Raw genomic sequence first — 25,383 nt, 5'->3', positions numbered from 1 at the left:
ACACCCATCATCTGTCTCCCTGCTCGAACTGCTGCTTAAAACAAAACAGGGAAAAAACTGAGCTGATGATTCTAGGGAACGCACCTGCCCTCCAACCATCTACAGACTGGCCAGAATGTTTGGGCAATCCACCCATCCCCACCTCGCCTATCAAAAGCCTTGGGATGTGGCTGGACAAGTCCCATTCCATGGATATACAGGCCAAACAAACTTGCTGCAGCCTCAGAACACTCTGTAAAATCCTAGACATTATCTGCAGTGTGTCTAGAAGAATTGTGGTCCGGTTCCTTGTTCTCTCCCGGTTGGACTACAGGAACTCTGTACATATGCTCTCCAAAATATGTCATCAAAGGGCTCCAGGTTGTCCAAAATGCAACAGCAAGGCTCCTTTGCAAGGTCCCAAGATTTGCCTCAGTAAACAGTGCTCTAGCCTCTCTGCACTGGCTCCCTATTGAGGCAAGGATAAAACTTAAAACACTGCCAGGCACACAGAGGGCTTAACACCAGAGGACCCACTATGATAAGGGCACTCTTGGCCCTGTACTCCCCCCAGTAAGACTTTAAGATCCTCTTCAGGTCAATTCTTGAAGGTAGCTACAATTCACAAGGCATGATGGATCGGTAGGTCCTTTTCATATCTCATCCCCAAAGTTTGGAACATGCTACCCATACAATTAAGATGCCTAAACAACGAATCATAGTTCAGATAAAGGCTAAAAGCATGGCTATATTCACATTAATACCCACTTGTCCCAAAGCAACACTATGTCATAGCCAATGCTGTTAAGCCTGCGGCCAGCTATGCACTTCAGAAATCCAGATCGCATAGTATTTCTGCCCTCCAAAAATGCCACCCATGAATAAACTCCACCCATCCCTGAACCCTAAAACCCTATCACCCCACCTAAATTCCACCCACCCCTTACCCTTAAACTCCACCCATTCCTTAGCTAAAAAAACCTCTTTATATCCCTAATGCCCACCCAACCACGATTCATTAAACCCCACGCCACCCCTAAACTAGTCCTCCCTGTACCCTAAAAAACCCTCACAACCCCTAAGAAACCCCTATTCATTACCCCTAAAAATTGTTCAGTGCCACTAAACTCCCACTTCCCTGAACCCTCAAAACCCCTCACCACCCTAAACTCCACTCATTCCTGAACATTAAAAACCCTTCACCACCCCTAAACTCTACCCAGAACTGAACCTTACAAACATTAACCCTCCCTAAACTCCACCAATCTGAAACCTCTAAAAACCTCAGACCTAATGCCACCACCCCTGAACACTAAAAACGTACAACTCAACACCATTCATTTGTGATCTCTAAAAACCACTCACCACCCAAAACTCCACTCATGCATGATCCCTACAAAAGTATCACCACCCCTAAACTCCACCCATTCTTGAAACCTAAAAACTCAAAAAGCCCCATTCTGCCCCCAAAGATCACCAATCCCTGAAACCACAAAAACCCTAACTAACCCTAATCTTCACCCCAGTTTGTGATTTTGGATTTTTCCTTAAAATTATTATTTCTTTAAAATGTTTCCTTTAAATTTCAACTTGTATTTTCTTACAATTAACTTTCCTTAAAATTGTTTTGCTAAAAATGTGGTTTCTCAGTTTTCACTTTTTCCATTAATTCCATACATCATTTGTAGGTGTCAATTATCTCTTTTCACAAGCTGAGGGCACTCTTCTTCCTCATACTTATTATAATAGTTTTTCAAGTGCTTTTGACATGGTTGACTATGCTGTCCTTGTGGATCACATGTCACCACAGGCCTGGATTCCATGCCTAGTTCCCTGATGGACTGGTGGTCCTTTCCCCTTCGGGAACGGGGAATGAGATCAATAACTTGTGTTGCTGACCCAGTTTAAGTAAACTCTTTGGTACTCAAAGGTTGTTTAGGGCTGAACATTACAAATCTATTTGAAACCAGTTATCCAAGTTTGCATTGTGAAGCAGATGATTCAGATTCATAGGAGGCATCCGGCACAGTTTTCTCAATGGCAACATACGATCAAACTTCCAGTTTAGCCCGAGGAATATCACAAAATTGCAGTGAAAGTCTTACAAATTTGAAACAGTTTGTAGGGGTAGTTATGCTAGCCTGTCAAACTATTAAGCCACAAATCCGGTACTCTCCTATTGAGGGACACACCTTTCCACTAGGTCTTGGGTTGCATGCTTCATTCAGGTTATCAGATTCTGCTGCATGTTCTGAACACCAGATGTAGCAATCAGGACAGCTAAAGATTGTAGTGAAAACACTAACGCTCTCAAATGTAATTTGCTATAGAAACTGTTGTACACTGATTCAATTCAGAAGGCCTCTAAAACTATTGGTGTTTGCCTAGTTGCTTTTCTGTCAACCTTACCCCAAATCTCCAACTGAGGTCAGTATGCAGTAATTAGATTTGCGTTGTGCACAGTTTGAAAATACAAAGAAAATAAATAACACAAAATAGTCGCCATAACATTGTTGGTAAACTGAGGTGTGTCTCTTTGATCGCCACAGTAATTTTGCTCATTAGTTTGGCAACTTGGGGGGCAGATGCATGCAAGTCAAAAGGTATATTAAGGGGGCCTCCTCTTTCTTGAGGGAATATATATTAAGCAAAATAGGAATGTTATGTGGGGGTATATGAATCAATATCTGCAAGAAGCTCCATAAATTAGCTGCTCCGAGTGATTAAGAGTCTTACTGCTCTCCAGAAGCATTCAATACTTGACAATAGCGTGATAAGAAGATGCCAGAGGAGAAGAGACCAGATATGTAGTCTCCCCAATTTGGAAAGAAAAACCACCATCAACGCTAAAGAGATGCAGCTAATACACCATCTATCAGGGAACCAGACAGTCTTAGATTTTACGCTCAAAGATGTTAGGCTAAAAGATGGCATACCTTAATTAGACTTCTCAAATGTGTTGCAAGGAATCTTTTCATCAAGATTTGGTCACTTCAAAGATTACCTTTACCTTTAATGGACAGTCTTGGAAAGAGTTACAGTTTGTGCAGTTGGAGAACCTAATAAAAGAGTGCTCATACTAAAAGGATATAAATGGATTCATGAATTACAACGCAGATGCATGATCTAAAACAAAAAACTTAAGTGACACCAACTAAAGTTTTCATAACATGCCTAGAAAAATACATGTTTATAACTTAAGTATGCTTGCTGTTTTCTGTTAATCATCTTTTGGTTTTGCTTATGTGGTGCAAGACTGGCAAACACCCTCACCAGAATGCTTACCCTTTTTGGAATGTACTTGTAGCACCTCTAAGTGGACAAATTTATACTGTACCCCAAAAATTATCTGACAGTTATTTTTTACTGCCCAAGCGTGTGTAACTTTTGTTTAAATCTAAAACTGTTGCTAACCATGCAGGTACTTTCCCATGAACAGCATTACTCCTTACTTGTAAATACGCCTGTATTTTTTGGTGAGAATAATTCTTAGAGGTTCATGTACTTGCACTGAGTAATTGCTTATGTCCACATTGTTTCAAATTCACTAGCCATAATACACAATTTTTTTCACATATATAAGAGGTTTATGTATTAAGTCAAATATCTTTGACAATAGAAATCTGTGTACTTTGAGAATCATAACACAACTGCACTCTGATCAGAGTTCAAAAGTATGTGTAGCTCAGCAGCTGCTACTCAATTAATGGCCATCCATGCCATTTTACAGTACCTAAAAAATGGATAGTAGAAGCAAATATTTGCTACCCTCTTCTTGCCACTCCACTGCATGAAGTGTGCCAGTGCTTAATTTGTTTCTTAGGGCCGGGTCTACACTGTAGGCAAGTCCACATGCAGTATAAGTAATAATAGGATGAATAGGTCTTGCCACCATTCCAGTCTCGTCCTAGTCCTGTGAAGAGCACGATTGCATGCGTGCGTAAAATACTTTAAATTGAACGCAGTGGCTCTGCCGCCCGCCTAAATGTCAGCCACACACACATCAAAATACCTACAGAAACTGAAACTGGCTGGGTCCCTGCCTCAGCGTAGGCTACAAACACGGTCACACCCCATTTTCATTTTACTTTCATTCATTGGTAGCGCGCTTGCGTAATGCACTACCAATAAAACGATTTAAAAATACATTCCCTCCATGGCGAATCATGCAGTTTGTCCCCCGAATCGGACCAATGAGTAGTGCTTTTACTTGCGGCTTGCGGCCCACCCAGCCTTCTGCGCAGCTGCGCCCTTAATCATTATCCTACGAGACAAGCAACCAGCGTGTGGTGCTGCAGGCCTTCTCCCTCGCAGATTAATCTAAACGTAAAATGATGTCCCAGTAAGTAATGCCTTTCACCATATTTATATTGGTCTACAATTTTAAATTAGAAATGTATGATTATGCTAAACGTTTTATACTGTGGAACCCGAGGTTGCAGCTCTTATTCCGCTGCTGTTGGCTTTTAACTTTTGGAGCGAAATCTTGTTTCTAAAGTTAAAAGCTAGCAGCAGTGGCGGAAGTATTGCAGCCATGGGCCCCGCATGATAAAACGTGATTTAGCATAATAATCAGTATGAATTGTACACAAATGTAAAATTGAACACTAGTACACAGCTGATGGCAGAAACACACGACTATTTGAACGTGGGATTATCTTTTATCAGACATGTATAGAGCAGCCTTTCGGTGCTTGATGGTAGGTGGACTATTGATTGATTTATTTAAAGTTCTGTATAAAGTGTACCAGACACAGGGGGGTTAAAGTGCTTCACAGAAGGAAACAAGTGGAAAGTTGCATTTCAACAGGTATAAAACCTGGAAGTATTAAACCTATACAAAGTTCAATAGGAATTAACATCGTCCAGGCATTATTTCTAGATTTTTGAGATATTATTTGGTTAGTAGGCAGTGGGGAAAATGGAATAAAATGTACTCCGTGATCACATAAATTGGGGTTTAAGGCTTACTTAAATGGTCGCCTTTGAAAACGTGGGGTTAAGGCACCAGCTGCAGTTCTCTTTGTGAACCCATCTTCCATACTGCTTATATATTAGTATTAAAATATCTCTGGCGGTTAATGTGCTTACTGGAGAGATTGTTTGCAGACTAGGCAGGTTGGCTCATCATAAAATACCATCGAAGATTTGTCTGTTGCAAAGCACAACCTCTAGAATGCATGTCACATGTTTGTGTTTCATGTAGACAGTTCAGGGGGTTACTGCTATTGCTGCAGAGTTCCTTCAGTTGCCTGCTTGTCACCAGTTACACAACTTCTAATGTAGCTCAGCGAGTTATGAACCAACATCAAGGAGCTGCATGCTAACTGCACAGCATTATGAGTTGAATCTTGCTCTTTTTCCCCAGTCTTTCTTAATTGCTTATGGAACACAAAGCCAGACTAAACTATTTGTCCAGTGCATAATTTGAGCCGGTGGTTTCCGGTGCTCAGCACCAACACTTAATTGTCAACACAGGTACTTATGACAGTCTGCACCACGGTGGCACTGACTCTAATTCAGAGATGAGCACAACAACAGATGTTTATTAATTCAAGATATATTAAAAATGACTTTTACAAGAGCTCAAGCTATATTTATAGCGTTGAGGGCCTGGAATAGTCTGAATAGTCAAACTTTTAGGAGTGTGTTGGTTAATAGTTGCTTTGGTACTGTTAGGGGCAGCACTGGCTGAAGCAATGTGTGGCACTAGCTGCAATGGCCTCTTGGTGAGAGCCCCGGCACTTATTTTTTTACATATTAAGTACTGCAAAGATGGCAATACTGCTTTATTCACTATACCCCACCATTTTAGTGTCCATTGGCATATGTGGAATTATGCCCCACTGTCAAACTAATAGGATGTTTAACTACGATATGTCTCGTAAGTAATGGATGGCCAGTCAATTAAATGTAGGTTCTAGCCTTGATTACACCAATGTTGTTCTCCGTTTTTTCATCCTCAGATCTGCAATGCTAACAAATAGTACACAACGGTACAGTGCTAAGCTCTCTTTTACAGACAGTCGCTGTACATTGGCCACCTGTGAGCAAATATATCATTTAAAAAAATCTTTGCATTTGCTTTAAGGTCCTTCCAAAATAATACTTTTTATTGAGCGTCTTTTCTCTTGGTACTTCCAATATAGCACTCTTAACTATGCATTAACCTGTTACTTCCAAATAAAGATAGATCGGCACTAAGGCAGATCCTTTGCCATTCAAGTAGCTGAGTTTTGGAACTCTTCCCCCTCAAGTCTGTGGCAGCAAACCAATCTAGTCAATTTCAGGAAACATCTTAAAACGTATTTACTCAAGATTAAGTCTTTCATATTCACTAAAACTCGATTCATTAAGCCGGTCAGTGCCAGGAGGTAACCACGCACTTTAGAAATGAATTCAATAAAGTAATTAAGGGAGGCGGTGCTGCGCGAGAATCCAAGATGGCGGCATAGGCCAGTAGCTCAGCGAGACCCGCGCCTCGCCCGCACAATCCTGCACAGATCCTGAAGTGCTGCTGGGCTCCCTGTCCAGCGGAAGGAAAGCGGTTCATCTGGGTGCCGCTCCGGATACGTCGTTGTATGACGCCGCGGCGAGCCTAAGATCGGGCCTCCGCCGCGCTTGGAGCCGGGGTCTCGAGTAAGATAGAGGCCGGCCCCTAGTGAATAAACATCGACGGGGCGCAACCGGAAGCTGCCGGCCACGCCCACCCCAAAGCGAGCGAATGGCCTGGAGTCCCCGGGCGAGCCTGTGACGCGGTTTGGTTGTGGGGTTGAACCCGAGGAAGCCGGAGAGAGACCTGGCTGTTTTCTTCCCATCCTGGCGCAGACCCAAGCGCGACGAGTGGGGAATCCCGCAAACATACGTCCTGGCGTACACGAAGCACTGGTCCCCCCCGGTGGCGCTGATCCAGACGGACAGCACCTTCACAGAGACTGAGAATAGCGAGATGATCAGAGACATCGTAATGCCGAGCTTGTCAGAGGACCACAGGAGTTACCTTGACTCCCCTTTCTCGGATGATGTGGTTGCCCAGGCTATTAGGCAGCTAAACTCTGGTAAAGCGACTGACCCCAACGGGATACCCATCGAGCTATACAAGTTAAATGCCAATAGGCTTGCCCCACATGTCCGGGCCATGTTTCTGGAAAGTAGAGAGAAGGGTCAGCTGCCATATGACCAGCGTGTGGCCAATATTGTGGTCTTACATAAAGGGGGCAAGCCCAAGACACAATATTCCTCTTATAGGCCGATCTCGCTTCTTAATGCAGAGCCCAAAGTACTGGCAAACTCCTTGCTACTCGACTAGTCAAGGTGATCACGACATTGGTTCACCCGGACCAATCCGGCTTCATGCCCAGTCGTAACACGGCGCTGAATTTGCATAGGCTACATGGTGTCCTTGGGGGCTCCTCGAAGATTGATGAGCCTGCAGTATTGGTCTTCCTAGGCGCCACGATGGCCTTTGATAGGGTGGAGTGGAAATATTTGTTTGTGGTGCTTGTAAAGCTTGTAAAGCTAGGTGTTGGGAGCAAATTCATCGGATGGGTCCGACTATTATATGCGAATCCCCTTGCCAGAGTGGTGGTCAATAATTGTAAATCTGGTGATTTTCCGCTAGGAAGGGTCACGAGGCAGGGATGCCCGTCTCATTTGTTATTTGCGCTTGCTATGGAGCCCTTGGCGGCCTGGGTAAGATGGGACAGATTGATACGTGGCTTAAGGTGGTTGCCTGATTGGGAAGATAGGATCTCGCTATACGGGGATGATGTCCTGCTTTATCTCACCAACCCCAGGGCATCCTGGTCTAATTTTCTTGATATCTTGGCCATCTTTGGCAGATACTCCAGATTGGCTATAAATTGGGCAAAGTCGGTGCTCTTTGTCCTTGTTGGGGACCCGCCTGCGATCCCGCAGTCATGCCCAATCCAGATTGAGACAGTTGGGTTTAAGTATTTAGGTATCTACATTACGCTCGATCCGCAGCTCTGGTACACTAATAACCTACTCGCCCCATTGAATAGGTGCAAGACTGATGTGAAGAGATGGAAGGCTCTTCCGCTGTCTTTGCTTGGGAGAGACACTCTTCAAGATGATGGCTTTGCCGTGGTTCTTGTATGCCTTGCAGAACTCAATGGACCCAGTGCCGGTCTCTTATTTTGGGGAGATTGAGTCTCTCCAGAGACAACTCCTGTGGGACGGTCAGCCCGCCCCGAATATTGTTCGCAAAGCTGACTCTCCCATGGTATGACGGCGGGACCGGTCTCCCGGACTTGAGAAAATACTACTGGGCCTCTCAATTGGGCGCTGTAAATAACATTGTCTACGGACCTCCTGGGGATCCGGGATATGCCATGGTTCGGGGCCAGGCCCCGGGTGAGATAATCGATCGGCCCTGTATTCTAGGCTCAGGAAGTTCCCGCTGACGGGCCCGACTGCACACGCAGTACAGGTGTGGCATGCGGCTAACAGATATCTAGGCTGGTAGGGCAGGCTAACGCTGGCCACCCCTCTGCTGAACTCGGAGAAGCTGGGCAGTTTGTGGAAAACTAAGGGATTCGATAAATGGGACTTTATTGGCAACAACGAGCACTACCGTTACCGGTAAGTGAGAAATGCCCTGACTACTCATGTCCCTAAAGATACGGTGCTACCGGAGTCATCGCCCCTGGAGGACCGAGTGTTGGATGGGCACATTTCAGAGAAAACAATTTCTTTAATATATAGGAAATTGCTCAACAACAGGGATAGCCCGTTGGAGCGAATCAGAGCTCAGTGGACTGCGGATGGGTTAGAATTAGATGATGAGGATTTGGTGGAAGCGGTTTCTCCCCGAAAGTAGTCGCTATCCAGATGAGACTCAGTTTTGTCCAGCTAAAGATCCTGCATAGATCCTATATAACTGGGCCCCGTTTGGTACGAATGGGACGGGGAGGGACTGGAGAATGTAGGAGAGAATGTGGAGACACGGGTACCCTAATACATACCATTTGGCAGTGTGCACTGATACAGGTATTCTGGGCTAAGATCCATGACGAACTGGGAGAAGTCTTGGGGCCGTGATAAGACCAGAGGCTCGTAGATGTTTGTTGAATGTTTGGGAACCCACATATCTAAACGTGTATCAGAAGCAATGGGTGACGCTTGCATACATGGTGGCTAAACGCAACATAGCACAGCTCTGGGGAGCCAGCCAGCCACCCAGAGTCACAAAGTGGGCGGAAGACCTAGACTGGTGTATGTTTAGAGAGAGATCGGTCTAGGTAGCTAGGGGATGCCCGGGGAAGTGGGGGAAGATTTGGGGGGCGTGGAATGGTCATCGAGGGGGATCTGTTCTCCGCCCACGCCGTTAATGGATCAAGAAGCGCTGGACTCCCCTTGACCTGAGAGTTTAAAATGTTACGTATAATTCTGCACTTTGCATCATTAACTCGTGTTATGAAAATGTATGCGATCACCTGCGATTTAGATTTTTCTTTTTCGGTAATGTTTCCTTTCGTTTCCTTAATAAAAAGAGTATTAAAAAAAAATTTAAATACATGAGATTCTAGAGTGCATGTTCCACGTCAGAGCTGCTAGCATTATCATAATAAGACATTTTCTTTGCATCCATTTAATTAAACAATGTGCAATCGCCTTATTCTCTAAGCATGGGAAACACCATGTTTACAGTTGAATTCGGAACAAAAGGCTCCGGCCTATAATTTCATCCCAAGTGGAGCTCAACTAATACCAATTTTTAGCTTACCTACATCTAATCTGCAAGTTGCCAAACTAACAACCAAGAGACAGTGGCTTCGCCAAATATTCAGAGTACTTCCTGTGGACAGTAAGTGCACGTTATATCCTTTTATTTAAAAAAATCGATCATTTTTAACATCACTCCTAATTTGAATTGTAGCAATAGGATACACTTTTGCAGGTTTGCACCTCGGAGATTTTTTAGCTGCAGATTTTTTAGCTGCAGATAGCAATCTTGCAGACCCCACATTGTTAATTGTATTTTCTCTAAATCGTTATTTGAACCTTCCAAGAATTGTATAAGGATAGGTCCGTATGATTTTTACGAAACTTTATGAAAATATCCTACCAATTAAGTTCCAACAAGATTGCAAAAATGAATGCATTGAACATATTGTTTGGTTAGAAACTTGAACTATATTTACATGCTAATGACCCATTTTTTCAATTCATCCTCTGTTGCACAACAACCTTTTGGACACAATGCTTATAATAGTTTCTTATGATCCGTTTATCTAAGCACAGGGAACATGAAATAGCGTGGCCTAATGAAGAAATGTCCCCCATACTGATGAAGGCACAAGAAAAAAACTTAATTTCGGAGTGGAAAAATGTTACATCCCGGCTATTGTGGGTATTTTATGTATTGTGCTATTAATTACCTTGAACACCTTAAAGTAATGCACACATACGACGGAAACTTCTAATGGTGTAAGGCATGACAGTTATTTTTAAAGAGGTTCTGTCTCATCTCTAGATAATCTTGCACTTCTAATGGTTAGTTGCGACTTGTAAACAGCTGTATTACTCACGCACGCTCATAACATCCAGGTGCCAGGACAGGACTCCACTTGTAAAAAAACAATTCCTTGTACCATACATCTTCCAATCTTCTACATTGCTCTTGCTGGGAGATTTACATCTATGAATTGAGTACAATCATTAAAGAGAAACGAAGGAACTCCAATCTTTACGTATCTCCACTTGTCTAGGAAAGTAGGATCTGGTTTCATGGTTGCACTCATTGTCTGCCTGGTGGCAGTGTGTTTTGATTGTAGTCTGCTGGGATCCTGCTAATTAAAACCCCAGCAATGTGCGCTCATCCCTAAATTGGCTCTGGTAAGTACTTTGGTACAACCACAATTGGTTACTGGTGTACACTTATAAGTTCATAGTATATGGCACTGAGGTACCCAGGGAATAGGTACACCAGGAGTCTTCTATGGGCTGCAGCATGTATTGTGCCACCTAAGGGAGTCACTTAAACGCCAACAACAGGTCTACCATTACAGCATGTGTGAGATGTTGCTTGCACCCCTCACAATAGATACAAGTTTCCCTGTATCTGAGGTTACAACACTTAAAACCGGTAACTCAACCCTATGGAAGGCCCTTCAGTCCTGGGGGCAGGGTGCTTGGTTATAAGTGTGAGGGTGCTCCGGCATGGGCAGGACAGCCCTAAAAAACCCTGGAGTCGATTCTCCAGGCTTTGTAAATGTGGTCAGCCATTTTAAGGTATATAGTGGACATCAAATCATTACGAGCCGTCTAACTATATAAAGACTGCACCAAAACTGGTCATGTTTGTTATCAAATATGTTTGAATCATACCCCTACACCGACTGCGGTGCTGGAAGTATGATCCTATGTACTGAGGGGGTTCCTTAAGAGACCCCCCCCCTAGAACCCCCTGTACTCCAGGTAACAGCCTTTCAGGGTCTGCCAGCAAGCTAGTGCTGCTGCCGACAAGAGATGATTCTGCCCTCCTGCTTCTAAGCAGAGCTTGAGTAGGGGAAGGTAGAATAGGTTTCCAGTCACGGGGGTGTGACCACCTCCTAGACAGGACTAAGTGAATTGGACTGGGTTGGTGGAGCTTTGCAGTGCCACCAGACTGAACGAAAGGGCACATTTTGTGCCCTCCTGGCATACTCTAGTTTGAGCCAGTTCAGTGAGCCCTTGGCTCCCGCTCCGGCGTAAAACTGGGCTAAAGTCAGGTAGTATCCTCCCCTCTGTCAAGCCCTTCCTCTAGGAGGGAGCCCCAGTCATTTCAAAGCTTTCTCTAGGGTACTTAAGGGCTCACCTGTGGGGGCATCCTTCGATTTGTCCTGGAACAAGACTCACCTCTGAAACCAAGACACTCTTTAATCATCTGGACACTGACTTTGTTAAACTTCGACTGGAACGGAGACTTGCTCCTGGTCTCATTGTTCAGTCTTCTGCATTTTCTGCGCTTTATCCAGGTTCTCAGAAGGCCAGTGGGCATCAAGGACATCCAAAGTAATCTCCCTTAAAGTGAAGGAGTCACTCCCCTATATCTGCAGGCAGCGCAACAAAGCTGACCACTCTGCTGCTCCGGTCATCCTTCGGACTTTCCAAGGCCCAGCAATACATGTGGTGGTTCTACAGCTGTCTAGGGGCCTGACCTCTCTAATCAGCAATTTTGACGACAGTCCCCCTCGTAGGAGCCACTGGGACCAAATCCTTGTGCACCAGGTCTACTTGCCGGTGCCAAGGTTTGTTGGCTCTGCACTCTAGAGATTTTCAGGCTGCAAGAAGCTTTACCCTCCAGCACCTCATCCTTCGAAGTTCAGCATCCTCACTTCATCCTCACAGTGGGCCTCGATCTTTGGTGAGCTGCCTGAGGTCCTCTTGTAACTTCTGTGCATTCGGCCTGTTGTCCTCTCAAGGGTTTTCCTTTGCTTCAGTGGGCTCCCCTGCTTGCTCGGGCCAGTCCGACACTCGTGCACTTGGTGAGTCCCTCGGGCCTTGGTGGTCCCAACCTCTGCATCGTTTCGCTTTCCACGCCATTTGCAGCTACCAAGGCTTGTTAGTGCTCCTGCCAGATACCAACCACCTAGACATCGACATCTGACATGGAACAGATTGTGCATGGCTCCTGGTCTTCCTCAGCATCACCTGGTCCTCACAGCTGCAGCGAGAATGTCAACATTTTCGCTTCTGGGCTTCCTGACATAGGTGGGCATTGCCACCATTGGCAACTTTTCCCGCTGTATGTCTGTGGTCACAGGTTCAATGGAAAGGAATTTCCTTAAACTCAACAGGGAAAACACTGAGGTACTCCTCTTTGGGATGCAAGACTTATTTGGAACGACAAGTGGTAGCCAGACACTTTAGGTGCTTTCCCGGTTCCTGAGAAGGCCAAGAATCTTCGAGTAATCCTAGACAGCGAACTTTTAATTAATGGACAGGGCAATTGCATGGTAGTGACCAGTTTGTGGCTCATTAGTAAGCCAAAGAAAATCTTCCCTTTTAGCCCGTTTTCAGCGCGGTAACAGGTAGCTCGGTCATTGGTCATGTCCTGAATGGACTACTGTAATGCCCTACATCTGGATTCGAATATTGGCATCCAGGCAAAACTGAAGGTAGCACAGAATGCTCTTGGTAGGGCGATGCTTGACATTCCGAAGATCCATTCTGTTGCTGTAGGACTATGCAAGTTGCACTGGCTCCCAATTAGTAAGCGGATCAAATTTAAAGCGATTTGCATTGTACATTAGGCTCTCCAAGTTAGTCCAGCTAGGATGTTCTGTTATGTTATTTTTATATAGCGCAAGTCACCACTGGTCTCTAAGCGCTTCTAGAGAAAGAACAGGTTGATTAGCATAGGCAGGTCTAGAGACTACGGAGGCAGATCTTAGACAGATGTCAATGTCGCTCTAAACAAGTGAGTCTTTAAAAGCTTTCTAAAGGAAAGCAGAACGGATTCCTTTCGCAGGTTCTCCGGTAGGTCATTCCAGATCTGCGGAAGGAGAACAGAGGATCATGGAGATGTTCCACCAGTACATCCAGGAATAAATCTCCATGCAGCCCATTGCAATCTGGTTATCCTGCCTAGAGTTTGTAAGAAGCGATGCTGGTGGGGGGTTGGGGGGGGGGGCAGAGCCTTTTTGATTGCTGCTGCCAGACTCAAACACTTTCCCCCAGTTTTTTACTCCAATCAATGGACACCTGCCTTTTAGAAAGGCACTTAAGACCTAGCTGTATACTATCTAGGAAGCCCCCTATTAACACATACAGGTTTGAATTGCTGTTGGCCTTTTGCAGACTGATGTAATTATAGCGCTTTGGCCTTGATGCCTGTGGCCAATTGCTGTGCATTATAAAAAATCAAATCACCATAAGATGCTTAGGTTACAACAATTGGTCAAAGGGCTCAGACACAAAGCAGCTCATACCTTGAATGTCATTCTCACTACATTTAAAGCTATTGAAGCTTATGAGGGGGCTTCTGGCCAATGGTTAGACCATTTCTCTTTTGGTAGAGAGCAGGCCCTATCCAGTACCTGAGATGAAATTTAGTGTACATGTCTCAAGATTGATCTATATTGGACAGACAAAGCAGAAAGTAAAAGTCATGAACACTGCAACACCGGGGTAAAATTAATTGTTGTACTATCGCAGCTCCAACGTTCGTCGATTTTGCATAGTATGGATGGCCATACGGTGAAAGATTTCACATAAGAATTTGATGAAACACCAATGTGTAATCCACGTGGGGGTAGCTTCTCCACACTACTAATGCAAGTGGATTGAACATATGCAATCAATGGATGACAGACAATTTGCTCGATGAATGGAGCCAACTCACTATCTTGATGCCTGTGTAATCTTTCAACTGTAAAGATTTATCTTTCATGTACTGTGCTCTGTTTAACAAATGCTTTGTGTCATCTATTGGTGCATGCCCATCCCTGATATGGTTCACAAAACGATGACATTTATTTCACTACATGTAAGACTTCTTGTCTATTTTACCAAAAATCTGATGACGGCAGAGGAGTGTCACCCCACTCTTTTTAAGCAGTGAGAAACATGGCAATAACTTAGCTATTGTCATTTTATGTTTCAGGTCCTGCTGCTTTGCGGCGAGTGGGTAGGCGGGGCTGCTCGGCTCTCCGAGCAGGGCAGGTGCAGAGTGGCTTGCTCACTTCTCAGTACGGAATGACTCTCTGGCCAGCCCTCTAGGGCCACCTAAAACAATCATGCACACTCCTCTGTTGTCCATGCATGCTGCATCACAGCCTGCATGGAGAACATGCCCACCCTCCAGCCCCTAGTGCTCAGACCAATCAACGCTGCATTGCAGCATCGTAATTGGCTTAGGGGAGGAAGCCTGGCTGCCTGCTTCCTGTCGGAGACAGAAGAGCAGGAGCACAGAAGATGCGGGACCCAGCCTCGAGGTAGATTTTTATTTTTAAATTTGCTGATCTCCCCCTCCCGTGCGACCCCCACCCCTCCCCCTCAAGCGAGCCATGCTGGCCACGACTGGAACTCTATTGCTTAGTCAAAGTTTAGCATGTATTTTATTATAGTAGTCAAAGGTTCTCTCATTGTGTTCCCTGCAATAATTATATTTTTTAGTTATTTGGAACTAGGGGATATTATTTGTGGCTGTTATGCATGGTCTCTTTTTGAGCACAGCATACAAAAAAGGTTGCCAATATAGTGCTCGGTAAGACTTCCACTTCACTTTCGTTCTGAGTGTGCCTTGATATCTAATCTTCCGCAGACTCATCAGTTGTTATGGTCCTGCAGTGCACAACTCTTTGGACTGAAAAGCTGTGGTAACCATGCACTTCACTGCCCAAGGAGTCATTCTACCGTATTTTGCTGGTTTCTCTTTCTAATGTTACCTCATTGTCATTATTATTTGAACGTTTGGATTTTTAAATAAGGAAATTATACTGAAAAGGGTGATCAAAACAAATACTTGTCAACATCCATGTTGAGCAGAATGAGCATGTGCATGCATAACCAGATCGGAGGAGGACGCGCCGACAGACCCTGAGGCCTAGGGTCCAGCCTCAGACTCAAACCCACGCTAACCCCACCTGCACCGCTTGCCAGACCCGGTTATGAACTGCCCACTCGCCCACCAGTCGCTGAGTGGGGTCGCTGCTCGAGGAAGGTGCAGCAGGATGAGAACTCGAGAGACCATGTGGCAGGAGGAAAGAAGGTGGTGGTAGGGGGGTACGTACATGTTCTGAACCTACTCATTTTGTGAGAAATGGGCCACGGAGGAGTAAGACCACAATGTTATCAAGAAGAGAGGAGGGGACACCGCCCATGCAATTAGGCGTTCCCAGCTCCCACGGTGTACAGAAGCAGCTAGCGTTTGGCCAGTGCAGCTTGCGGCTGTTCCGTAGTAGAGGGCAGAGGACGTGCAGCTGTTTTTATGTTTACCAGTTGCCAAACATTTTCCACCACCCCTGGGTTCCAGCAACTTATTAGTAGGCTTCCCCCACCCATCTCACACCCATTCCAGTTAATTTAGTAAATATGAAATAGGGTCAGGACTTCAGAGCTTGAAAAGAGGATGAGAGGATATCAATAGGCATGAAAGCCACATTGAATGTTACTACAGATATTTTCACCCAACTGTTTCTGCCATTTGCGGTCATTTGCCATCAGCTGTTGCCACTTGAGTCTTAGTTGCTAGTCAGTGGAGTTTTCAAATGTCAATTTGAACAACCGGCAATAGCCTCCGCTCTTTGATTGTCTTGGAGTCTGTGGAGTAAAAGCACTGAGGTACTGAGAGGCAGCAAAGAGAATTGAATATTGGAAACATCGAGCCGCCCTCCATTTCCAAAACCGCGACTGCATTTTTGTGCTCGGAGAAAGTCGTTTGGAGACCAGCAATCCACTAACAATTACATTAACACAAGACAGACCAGACCTCGGACAAGGCAGCACAAAACAAGCCGGTGTTCAATTAAGGGACCAAGTAGAAAGTGATACTTAAAAACCTTTGGAAAAATGCATCGACTCATCACCAGTATTTAACCGCAATAGGACTTTAACAACCAGCAGCAGATGATGTCATATTAAGGAGGAAATTTACATTTTAGACACACATGCTTATGATAAATGTGATATTTTTCCTGCCAAGAGATCAGATGGAAATATGGTCTCCTGGGTAGATACCAACTCTTTGTATGCACAAAGTTGTTAGGACAAAAAGAACATCCTCAGGGGTGACATGCCGGATACAGTGCCTTAAGATGTGGATCTTGATCAGACATGGGGATAAGGAACATGTTCAGATCACAAAGTGGACTCCCGGCTTGTACTCTGACTGAGTCAGACCCCCACAGATAAAACAGCATCCCCCTCTTCAGTTGATGAGGAAGCGGAGTAGCTGGTAACTCACCAGACATAAGCACAGGTGAAAACCTTCTGGAGAGCATCTCAGATATGAACCAGATGCTGTGTGAAGGAGAAGTCACCCAGTATGTCAAGAGGCAGGTCAATTTTAATTACCAAACAGTTCTCACCGTGATACACAAGACTAAAACACCAACAGACACTACCATACAGCTGCTCGCCTGCCAGCCTCATGGATTCTAGAATGTTTTGTAGGTGGGACAACAACACAGCGACCCAAGAGTGTCTTAAGTGATCTATCACCCACTTTCAGTGGGGCATGACAGTCCAGTTATATTGAGCATTATGAAAAATGTTATTAAGACAACCGAGATGTCCTGAGTGAGACATCTCCCAGAACTGCACCCGATTTTGAAAAAGGATCTCTAGCCACATTTTTGTAAGGTCCAGACAGAGTGCCATGTCAGCGCACAGGGATTTGCGATACCTTGCTATCTGATGCACAGGTTCTTGAAAGCCTGACCAGGACTACATCTTGGCGCAAACTAGAGAAATCGAACCTAGTACTAACTAGATGTCAATAAAATCACTGTGGTCCCCAAGAGCATTTAGCACAATGGGGGATAATGCTGGGCTGTCAACACAGTCAGGTCCTTTATTGGCATCGCTGAATGCGATGACATCCCTACGGTCTTTGATAATGGACTCATTGAACAAACCAACTCATAAAATGGATGTGCAAATTGACATACTCCTGAAAATAGCAACTCGCCTGCAAGAGATAAATACCAAACGACCTGCCAAGCCTTCAGAAGGATTGAAGTGTAAAGAGCTAGACCTGACTGACAGTCACGGTTTTTGTTCTGGCATTATTGAAAAATCTAGGAACTCTTCCTAGCATATTATACACAATGAGAGCAGCTTGGATAAACATCAAAAGGGACATCAGGAAGCATGTGACGGCAAAAGAAAGCCCAGTTGGCTACGGTCAAGAAACAGCACCCCCAATTTCTAATATCATTGCCTGCAGCCTCCATACTAGTCAATTTAGTCAAACTGAGACATGTCATAGCAACCGTAAGGATGTCTGTCATCGAAATTGATAACTCCGGATCAATGCATGCACTAAAGCAGTCACGAGTTGTGAGCACCCCCCAGGAAGAAAGCTTGGGTAAAAATATTAGAAGAGGACAGTCCCCTGAACAACAAGTGCTTCCGTCTGCCACAGAGTATGATAATAGGTTGTAGGAGGGGAGGACAGAGTGTAGATGGGGAGGCTGGGTTTTCTTAGCAATGGTTACTTCAAAACACAAAAATGTGTCTGCCCCCTTACATTAATCAAGTGGCTCAGCTAGAGTCCAGTATTAGAAAAAAGACAGATGAGCTCACTGTCACCAGAAAGGACAAATCACACAGAGTCACACCATGTTTAGAAAAAATACAGATAATGTTATTTATTTTCTTCAGTAGGAATATATTGTGTCATTAGAAACAACGTACCATCATACAGATGATGTGGCACTAACAATAAATAAATACACCCCAGACAACCTACAATTTCAATCGACAAACACAACCAACACACTCATTCAAAAAGGTCATACATTTCATACTTGCCCAAACAAACTAGATACATTCCAGACTCCTCAAGCTTCAAGAGTCAGATGTCGCACTAATAGTCTATCCCGACGGCACAGAATTGGAAACAAGATGGCCAGGAGGCAGGACAAACTGCAAAACGCCAACGCGCGTTTCGGGGCAAGGCCAGTTCTAGGGCCACACCTTTATCAGGGCAATCAGAGTAGGGTCAGGGGAAAGAAGGGGATACCGCATTCAATCTGAAATTAATAAGAACATCATTCATTTTTTAGAGGAACATATTCCTACTATAGGCAATTTTTACTTTGTTTCTCAATCATAGCTACATTAGACTAGTTGATTTAATCAACATTCTGGTAGAAACAGCGAGCTCAAAAACTGCAAGAAAACTGTCTCAAGGCATAAGTTACTCAACCAAGTTAAAACAAAGCAAATCCAACCACCCCACAAAACAGGATACATAGTACACTGTACATATATTATACAATCCTGAGGCAATCCAGAAACAGGGGAGCATTGGGGAGATCATTCTGATTTCCTCTAGGACCCGGATAGCCCCATCCTGGGGTATGTTAGTGTATAATGATTCCAGGTCCATGGTTACCAGCAGTTCAGATCTATAGTCAAATGGCATTTTCTCAACTTTAGAAATAAAATGACCCATATCTTTAACAAATGATTTGAGCTGGCTGACGAACGGTTTCAAGAACCGGTCGGCATATTTCGAAAGTGGCTCAGTAGCTGCACCTATCGTCGATACGATAGGTCGCATCGGAGGGTCCCTTATGTCTTAATGGACCTTAGGAAGGCCATAAATAATCGGCATTCTGGTGTGTGTGGGGTTAAATACACTGCTTCTTTCATGCAGATGTATCCATCCGCTACCGCCGAGTTGACCAGGGTCAAAATACGATGTTTTTAACTTGCTCGACACATCCTAATTCTCCAGTAAGGTCTAGTGGATGAAAGAAGCTTGTTCATTCTTTCCACATAGGTGGAAGTATTGAACACCACTATCCCACCACCTTTATCACAAGGTTTAATGGTGAGACTCTGGTTCTCACATAGTTCCCTCAGGGCAACACTTTCAGCACGCAGTAAGTTGTAAGCTGGTTTGGGGACATGCACAATCATTTTTTCAATTTTTTTCATGACCACTTTTTCAAAAATCTCAACCTCGGGTCCGAGTACATCGAGACTCAGCGTAAAGTTAGAGGGGGGTCTGAGACCCGAGGCATTGTCTGATTCAAGAAGAGTGGGGCGGGTGAGGAAGAATTTTTTCAAACGAATCTTCCTAAAAAAGGAACTCAAAACGATTTAATTGGGTGGAGTGGACAAATGAGACCTCTAGATAGTAAAGTAATTAATTAATTCGGCATCGAGGCATAAGACACATTAAATACCGGAATAGACATTAGGTTCTCTAGTACTGTGTGCGTCTTGTTTGAATATACCTCTGGAGACGGGCCTCGCCCTGACCCTGATGAAACTGCCTCACTTGGGGTGTCCGATTCCTTGATTTGAAGTTGCCCCTGCGATTCCCTAAAAAATGGTCCTGTCCAGAGGGTCTGTTGAAAGAGTCTTGGCGTTGCTGGTAGTTACTGTTGTAATTGAGATCATAATTAGGGGTACCTTCACCCTCCGAGTCGGTGGTATCAGAAAAGGTATTGATCCTTCTGTTGCTCCAGCGGTGAGGTCCCTGATTCTGGTCTGAGCTATCAGAATTGGCATAAAATTGAGGTGTTCGGTACGGATATGCTCTTTCCTGTGAAAATAGTCTAACATCCTTTCTGAATTTCTCCGTTTTAAGTTTCAATAGATATTCAGAAAAAGTCAATTTCCAGACTAATTTCCTCCAACTTCTTTTTAGCAATGGTGTCTTTTATTGAACTTTCGATATAGGAAAAAACAATGACATGGATGGTTCTCCTTGGTTGGTGGAATTGAATCATCTTCTCTTCCTTTTTCTCCCTTGTAGGTCTTCAATTAGAGAGGAGGGACCCAGAATCTCAGAAAAAAGAAACAGTGGTCAGTACATGGCACAGTAGGGATACATAAGTATGACCCATCACCACACCCAGCTGTGCTCAAGGCTCAAAAAGAAATGAGGAGGAAAAGAAAACAGTTAAAGGAGGAATATATTCGCTTTCAAAGTAACAACCCCTTTTCAGAGTATCTGTGAGATATAGGCTTATTTGGCCCAACTCCGGATTTTATCACCCATTATCTCACTTTGGCAAGTTTGTTTTTTTAGGTTTAAGGTAAATAAAAAATGCATTCGGTTTGGATCATATTATCAGAGAACCAAAGGTTAGGCAATTAAAGTTAAAGACAACTCTCTCGTATAGCTTTGCCACACAATAATAACAAAACATCTTGTGGTTTAAGAGAAATGAAGTGCAGGAAAACGAACACGTGAGGACCTCAATCACCAAACCCGTGAAGCACTCCAGCCAATACCCATAAACTCTTATTTCTTGTTCCCAGGACTCACTTGTAATGTCGCAACTCTTCCGAGTTGCAGAAGCTCTACAGCGTCCTCCAGGGCTGACCATCAATCCTGACACCAGGTCTCAGGGCTCTCTTTCGGAGCCAGTGCATCTCGGCCGACTTACTGTTTTCCTCGGGGAAGGTATCCTTGTCAGGGCCAGACTGGCCGCAGCAGGCACTGGGCATTTGCCCAGTGGGCTGGAAGGGTGAGGGCTGGTTTTGGAGTGGTGGGGGGCATTTTTGTTACTGGGGGCTGCTTTTGCTCCCCTGTAACAAAAGCAGCAGCAGTGTTTCCAACCAGCAACCCCATCCCCCCCCAGCCCCTCCTACTGGTCGGACTTAATTGCCAGGGCTGGTTCGCATTCTCAGTCTGGCTGTGGTCCTTGTGCTTCCGATATCTCACAACAGTGGTAAAAAAAAAAAAAAAAAGTGCAGCCTACTCAAACAAAAAATAAAGACACTATTTAAGAAGTACAGTTCAAATAATACTATCCTTTAGCTGTTGTTCAGGCCCTCAAGCCTGCCAAAGCATCAGTCAGTCAATAATTCCTCTTATCAATCAAAGGGAGAGGCTGATTTATCTTTGCAATCAAATTCACCACAGTCTGAAGATTTCCAGTCATGAGGACAACTCTGGAGAGATGATTCAGGGGAAAGGTTTTGCACCTGAACCCCTAGGGATGGCTGCATACCCTCAAGGGCACCTTCCAACAGTGACATTTTCTATATGGGGGGTGGAGGGGGAGGGAAAGAGAGACAGAAAAAATTGGAAGCAAATCCTCAATTACGCCTGAAGCCTCCCCTAACAAAAATGAGACCAGAAACAGCGTGCTGGAAATTACACTTTTTGCAGAGTTACCCCAAACATTTTGCTTTCCTCCTATTTTTTTTGTTGCCCGTAGGACTGAGCGTTTTACCATTGTTAACTAGTGGTAAAGTGCATGTGCTTCTCTCCTAAACATGGTGACATTGGCATATACTGGACTGGCATATTTAGTTTACTTATAAGTCCCTTGTAAAGTGGTATACCATGTACCCAGGGCCTTAATCGAAAGGATGAATCCAATGCATTGACCGGTCTTAAATGTACATGGCTTATATTTCTTTCATTTTGTTATCATGCAGATTCTGTAGTGCTCACTATCACACAGGAGGGTATCCTGGTGCTGAGCAGGTGTGAGTCTAGCCAAACCTACGATCTAGTGGCACTACTCTAAAAGGGAGGTCTTCAGCTTCTTGCAGAATTCAAGAAGTGAGGAAGAGTCTCTTACGTGTAGTGGCAGGTTGTTTGACGCTTTAAGAGCACTGGAGGAGAAGTCTTGACAGCCGGATCTGGATTTCCATTTGCGTGAGATGTGTGCCAGTAGGAGTTTGGATGAGCGGAGGTTTCTGGAAGGTTTGTGAAAGCAGATGCGATCATTTAGGCATGCTGGGTCAGTGTTCAGTAGTGTCATGAAAGTATGGGTGAGGAGTTTGAATTGTGTTAGTTTATGTATGGTGGAGCTCATTCATATTTTTTGTGAGTGTGGTGTGAGAAGTTGAGAGAGATTCTGGCCTCGGAGTTCTGAAAAGTCTGCTTTTTGTTGAACCCAGCATACAGGATGTGCAACAGTTTTCCGAGAGCTGATTGAGAGCTGTTCCTCCGCATCTCCAGGGTACAGAAGCATCAGGCAGTGACAGTGTTGAATTGTGCGGTCATTTCTAGTTTGCTCTCATTGAGAACGTTGCCAAGGTTCTTGGCATTGGTAGTGGGGATGTGTGTCGGTCCAAGCTCTGTTGGCCACAAGCATGCCATGCAGCATGTGACATGGTCTTCCACCCCATCCAACTCCACTGGACCCCAATTTTCGAAGTCTGAATTTTAAAAAGCAGGCTTTCCTCTGGAAAAGTTAAGGTAGTCTATGCATTCAAAATGCACATTTTAGTTATTAGGAATAGTGCATCCCTTCATTATTAACTATTTAGCATGTAACACTTTCATACACTAAGTACCCAGCAGGGGGAGCAACAAGCAACACTTAAGGGTGACATAGATAACATTTAGAAGTAGCTTTATTTACTAGTCTGAAGTGTTTATTTTGAGACATGGAACTGCAGTATTTTAGGCTACAACTAGTCGTATCAGTCAGCGTTGATAATTTTGAACAACTAAACATGTTGGTGGTGTAAATATACACGGCAGACCACAGGTGACATCTAACACTCATGCCAAAGGGGCATTTCCTGCACAACACTACGGTGACTTTACTTAAATGCTAAAAAGTCTAATTGGGTTTATCAAATATTACATCAGGAGAAGGGGTCAAAGCACATGCACCAAGAAGGTTGAAAGGTAGCCTCAGTGCCCAGTGTAAAAATCACAGTAAAATCTAATGAATGAGTCTGAATGAGCTGAGCTGCAGGGATGGACGAGTTAGCTTGATGGCTCCTCTCCAGTAAGAAAAAATCTGGGGTGAAAATCTTTTTAACTGGCAGAGTACTATTCATGGCCACTGATGGAGCAAGGTGGAGACACAAAGTTGTGTACCCCTTGTAAAGTCACACTTCCATAATTATAACCTGAACGAATGGAATGATGTGTGGAATTAATCAACCTAGAATAAAAATTGCACCTACACAAGTACATGTGGGAATTAACTTTGCTTATATTGCAATTCTAATTAACTAATTATGTAATTCTGTTGTGTCCTAAACTAATAAGCAGCTTTTGAAATAACGGAATGCGGCATAAATGTGCTTTTGTTTACGTATTTGTGGCAGAAACCAAAGGATGAGTAAGTATATTACGCCTAAATCTTGCTTATCTGCTAGGTAACTACTAATACGGAAAACCTTAGTAAGGGGGAGCTAAACATAGGGGCTAGGTTTCTGAAATTAACATTTGTTTGTGTTTGTTTTTATGATAGTTCCCATTCTGGCCTGTGAGGCCTTGCAAAAGATGGCTGACTTGTTGAACTGCGAATAGAAAATTAACTGAGCATGTGCAAGTCCAATTCAGAGTTCAAATGCGAGCTGCTTGTGCCTGGAGTGAATGCGGTTCCAGGAAGACGTTGCCTGGAAGTCTAGATGGCTGCCAAAAAGGATGAGCACAATGGTTCTGAACGTGAGAAAGTTTGGTAAAGTACCAACTGAGAACAGGACTGGGCCGGACGTGGCCCAAAAACAATGACCCATTTAAAATCTAGCTGACGGAAGCAGAATAAATGTTGTAATGATGAGGTGATGCTCATCCACCCCAAATTGTCCAATCAGAACTCGAATTTATGTTGAAAGTTACTCTTTTGGATAGATAGAGCTAGTGAAAAAGATATAAAAAGTGCTGATTTTAGTGAGGAAAATGTCCTTTTCGATTTCCTACTGAGATGCTGTCCGTATGCTGATTGTTCCTGAGATGCAAGACTTTGAATAATTTTCTTATTTCTTTAGAATGAGATCTGAACTTTAGGTGAGGTTATTAGTTAGGGAAGTTAGGAGATAGGATGAAGTTTGGGAACTATCTGTATTTTTCTAAAATACTTGCATTTCTGAAATCTAAATAAATGTCTATTTCTGAATTTTCTAAAATAAATTAAATTAATTGTTTTGAAAAAAAATCCTTATTTGCCTTAAATGTCGTTTTTGAATAAAGAAATTAATAAAGTGAATAAACTTTAGACATGTTACATTTTGATCTTAATAAAATTTAGATAAATGGAGAATTAAGCTGGTCTTGACTTTTCCTATACCTAATTTTTTACTAGCAGATCCGTCGACCACAGTGGCGGCGTGTCTAAATAAATGCTTTGTTAATGAAAACCATGGTAAACTCATTTAAACTGCAGGTGTAAATAGTATAAATATTCAGTTATAGTTTTAGACATCCCGCTATGATACAGCAGCTCTCCTTTGAATTTCACCGATCCATGAAGTAGGGTGTAAGTATTATGTGAGTGACTCGCGGTGTCATGGGCCCCACTGTCGAGTATATGTATGAATTTGTACTTCAGGGAAAGGTGTCATGGTTTTAGAAATTATTTCCGGAGAACCGCTGCATCAGTAATTAGCTTGGTAGCAGAGCATTGGTTGCTATATAATTATCTAGGATTATGTATAAAGTGTTATATAAGGGTTTTGATGTAAAGAATTATGACTGACATCTGTTGAGTTTGTATTACGTTATATGTTGTCCTGAAAAGGCTTCAGAGTATTGCGTGAAGCTGGTCACTGTCTGCAGGCAGAGGAAGTGTGGCAATGAAGTCGCACATCGCATAGTCTGTTTAAAAAAGTAGTATAGTCGTATACTGCGGTGGTATCGTTGTATATCACAAGTGGTGTTGTCGCACATCACTGGTTTAGAGACTTTCCGTATGAAAGGAAAAATGTATAGCGAGGGCAGTCTATAAAATCTTGGCTTTCAAGTACAGGGATCATGGTGTATCTTGATTTAAAACTGACTGCTGGGACAGTAAT

The 25,383-nt window shown here is 43.8% G+C and overlaps 1 protein-coding gene across 2 annotated transcripts in view; it reads right to left on the bottom strand.

The window, feature by feature from the left end:
- The window catches only part of HOMER2 (homer scaffold protein 2), a 697,936-nt gene that overhangs the window by 368,619 nt on the left and 303,934 nt on the right, over positions 1–25,383 (bottom strand). The gene's annotated exons all lie outside the window — the stretch shown is intronic.

The sequence above is a fragment of the Lissotriton helveticus genome, chromosome 3_2, assembly GCF_964261635.1.
Source record: "Lissotriton helveticus chromosome 3_2, aLisHel1.1, whole genome shotgun sequence".
Classification (NCBI taxonomy): domain Eukaryota; kingdom Metazoa; phylum Chordata; class Amphibia; order Caudata; family Salamandridae; genus Lissotriton; species Lissotriton helveticus.
Note: the sequence above shows the minus strand (reverse complement) of the source record. Positions and strands in the feature narration are given on the sequence as shown.